The sequence below is a fragment of the Centruroides vittatus genome, unplaced genomic scaffold (genome assembly GCF_030686945.1).
Source record: "Centruroides vittatus isolate TY-2023 unplaced genomic scaffold, ASM3068694v2 contig_823, whole genome shotgun sequence".
Taxonomy (NCBI): Eukaryota; Metazoa; Arthropoda; class Arachnida; order Scorpiones; family Buthidae; genus Centruroides; species Centruroides vittatus.
This window is the reverse complement of record NW_027122536.1, coordinates 96,727-101,061: the sequence shown is the minus strand read 5'-3', so window position 1 is coordinate 101,061 and position 4,335 is coordinate 96,727.

Here is a 4,335-nt window from a genome sequence, read left to right as displayed (position 1 = left end):
TCAAGTTCCTTTCAATATATTCAGCATGCGCTGAATATATTGAATGGAACTTGTCATTGTTATTTAAGCTTCAATAGATATTGATAAACTGTTAATTAATGCTGTGTTGTTACAATTATATTTACAGTTTTGTAATTTCTACACAAATAACTTTTACAAAATTTAAAGAATTTTTAATTGAAACTCTGTACATAATCTTAGAATAAATACAGTCATAACTATTTAGCTGTTACATGAATTAATTCTTCTTCTTCTACTGAAAGTTCCTCTTTCTTTATCTTCGCGATTGCACCAAACAGGTAATCTTGAGCAGTTAGGAATTATAATATTCATTAAAATCGAAGATGCTTCATTATGATTGAAAATTTTACTTAAACCAGGTCCTCTGATAAAATCTTCAGGAGACATTGAGAGGAATCTTATATGTATGATAAAAGAATCGATTACTCTTCGCAAACTACCCGGGGAGGATCTTTTCCTTGTTCTTTTGCTTTCTGATTTTGCCCAATTGATTAGAAAACTATACACATCTCTCTCAGCAACAGTCATATCGTTATTTTTCAGAATTTCGTTCACAACAAGCGGCGAGGCATTTAGAAAATTCTTATCATGCAAAATTACTAAAGCATTTTTAGTAATCATTTCTTTACATTTATTTTTCAATTCTACCAAACAATTTTTAATGGCTAGATCGTAAATATAACATAAATTACTTAAAGTAAGGGTGTTATAGATGTATTTTTCACATTCTTTTGATAAAGTATTCATCTCATATTTCGTGGATGCAATATAAATATCCATAGCTTTTATTGGGTTTTCTGGATTGAATTTCCCAGAATCGACGTATCTAAAAAATAAAATATATAATTTACATATTGTTTATACTTAAAAAAAGTCATATAAATATCAAAAATATAGTATTTTCTTACTGATATATGTCTTTAAACGTTTCTGCCTCTATATCTGTAATATTTATTTTCCGTGTAGAATTGACATTTCGGAATTTACTTGCAAAAACTGTGCTGTGGTTACTCCATCGTAATTTTTCACATTTAAATAATAGAGTTTTAGAACTTCCTACTTGTAATATAATTTCCATTCTTGTTCTTGCTGTCCTAAATTAAATATATAACAGGAAAAAAAAGAATAAAAAAACCGAGAATCTTTAGGTGATACACCTAAACTAAAATATTGTTGGACAAAGGAATTTATACTGTGCATTAATAAATTGTTAATTTAATAGTAATATGTACTAGGATTATATTTACAAATATTTCTGTTAATAGAAATATTAATACGATAATTTATAGTTTTATTTAATCAATTATACGTCAATCTAAGTAAACATTTTAAGATTTTTAATGGTAAAACCAGCAAATAAAAGAATGAAATACTGTAGTGCAATGAATGGTAAAGTTTAACATCTACATTTAAAAACTAGTTAAAAAATCTGCGGAATAGTGGACCAAGAGGTTATAAGAATGAAATTTTAAAACTTTCCACTGAACGTGAGATAATATCTCACATAGTCCCATTGTCAATTGCAATTCTTTTCAGTTCTAACACGAGGTAAAGATTAAATGAAGAGACCCTTACTGTTTTTATTATAAAGAAGAACCTTATAAAGTTTTTGTGGTTTTATTACGAAAAAAGGCACTAAAAATAAATGTTTACGTAAATATTACAGTGTGATTGATCGATCGATGGTTTATTTGGCAAAAAAGTTATGTTAATTTTAAAAGTGAACGTCTTCGTCGTACAAGGCACGATCTTAGTCAACTATTGGCCAAGAGCTAGTCGAGTAAACAGTAGGTATTGTAAGGTATATAAGAATATTTTTATGTCTTAAAAAAATTTAATAAAAAATTCATGTATACTACTAATGTGAAGTATGGAGTCGCGTGAAATGAGTCAATTAGCATATTGCTCGCATCGCATAAATAACACTATATAAAAAATGATAAGTATAATGGTAATTTATTTGGTGCATTTACTTTATAAAGCGTTTAAAATGTAAATAATTTGATATTGTAATAATTTTAAATATAAAAACTTCTACCCTCCATACAGCTCCATAATTTAATACATTTATATTTAAAATCATTTAATATTGTACAATATATATAAAATTCTTAAAATAAACAATATAATAGACAATAAAATAAGTTAATTTGTTCATATGCGTGCAAAAAGACAAAGCTATGTACGGTCGATACCCGACGATGGTTTGTCTCGCAGTGAAAGACAGGGATACTCGCTCTTCTCACGATCTGTCAGGATGACTGGATCGTACGAGGGTAGTAGTACCGGACACAGGACAATTACTCCATTTGATAAAACAATAAGACATGCTTACATTAGGTACAGTAAGTCCTGGAGGTTGGCATTGATCACCGAAGCCCATATATAGGGGTTCCGGTGATGATTTCTGATGTTTCGTCGAACGGCAAGCTTCATCAAACCAGAGCTTTTTCCAATTATCAGTCGGCATGATAATTTTGTAAAATTCTAGTTATCTAGAAGTAGCTAATAAATACGAGATTAAGTTTTAATAGAACTCAAAGGAGTTAACCATCATTTAGACATTATTGACAATAAACTCACTGATTTTCTCTGCAAATAATTAAATTTGAAACGAAGACGAACGTTTAGAAATTTTTGACTTAAACATGTAAATTGGTGTATTGTCTTCCTCAGAATTCAACTGTACTAGAATAGAAAAACGGTCAGACTGGTCGAGATTTATAAGAGAAAAGTTTTTTAGTATGGGTAGTAAACCTTGAGATATACAATAGTCCAGCAAGGAACCCTCCTTTGAGTGTAAGATAGGTAAATTCTGCTGGAAAGTCATCCACAACTCTACCATTTAAAATTACAAGGTCGTGATCACGAGTAATTAATTAAATTCAATTAATTTTTTGCCTGCACTGTTCATCGGATGATATTTGGATTTTCTACACTAATATAACAGAATTATCATCTGCAATCTGAGAATCGAATAATTCACCAATACGAACATTAAAATCGCCCATAATTAGTATTTCTTCATAAAAAGTAGTGGTGACCTAAAATTTCAGAGATCCTACTAAAAATATAAGATAATTTACTTATCGTATTATTATATCATAGAATGAGTGTTCCTAAAAATCTTTGAGTTACGTACTATAATAGCAATAACTTCAAAATTAGAAACAATTAAATTGTAACGATTTTAAACTCTACTATCCATTTATATATTATTCCGTTACAATTAGGTCTACATAAATTCCATGTTATATGTATAAAGCGAAGGTCAAGCGAGATAAGTCTCTTGTATTTACGACTTGAAACCTAAAATCTTCCTAAACTACAGGTCACACTCTAGTGGCCGAGTGGATAAAACTACTGAACACTGGTAATTAATTGGTCTCAAACTCTATGGAATTGCAATAAAACACTACGAAACATTGTAGTAGATAATTCAATAAACTAGGAAAAATACGTTGAACAAATAACCTTAAACTGTAAAAGAGAATAAATTATTATTAACAAATTACTCAAAATTTAACATAATTTATGTAGAAAAACCCGTAAATTTTGATTAAGTCTTACCACATCACATCTAAAATTAAATAAAACACAGAAACACATTATAAAATCCTCGAGAAACTTAAAGAGGATTTTATAATGTGTTTCTGTGTAGGCCTGTATTAAGCCTGTATGCAGTAGTTTTACCCTTTTAATGTTTTCTATTTTAATCAAAAACATAGAATATAGTAATTATATTAAAGAAAAATTTAAAATACTTACGTTTAACATTGATTTTACAGCATTAGGAAAAAGATTAAACATGCAAATGTATCAAATTTTATAGTCGACATTGAAATTCGATATCGAAATAAAAAATGTAGTAATTAATTACACGAATGCAAAACAAAATTTCCGTATTAACGATATTAAAAACACAATATTTTAATTATGTTTATCATTTTTTTAATTATGAACTTACAAAATATTTATACATTTATCTACATTTAATTTTTTTCTAATAAATAATTTAAATTTAATGGGTAATTTAAAGCTCTTGTACTTAAATTACAATAACATTGTTTGTTATGATTAATATTATACTTAACAACAAAATTTCAGGTTAATTCTTCAAACACTGATAAGTCCAAATCAGTATTTGTGAAACGATTTAAGTTGTAAAGGTCATGTTGTCCATTTATTTGACACGGGTAGTATAGATACTATTTGTGTCTGTACTTGTGTCGTATTTGTTTATTGTACATGTATGTGTGTAAATATGCATGTATTCGCTTGTATTTATGAGTGTGGCGTGATGCTGTTTTGCAT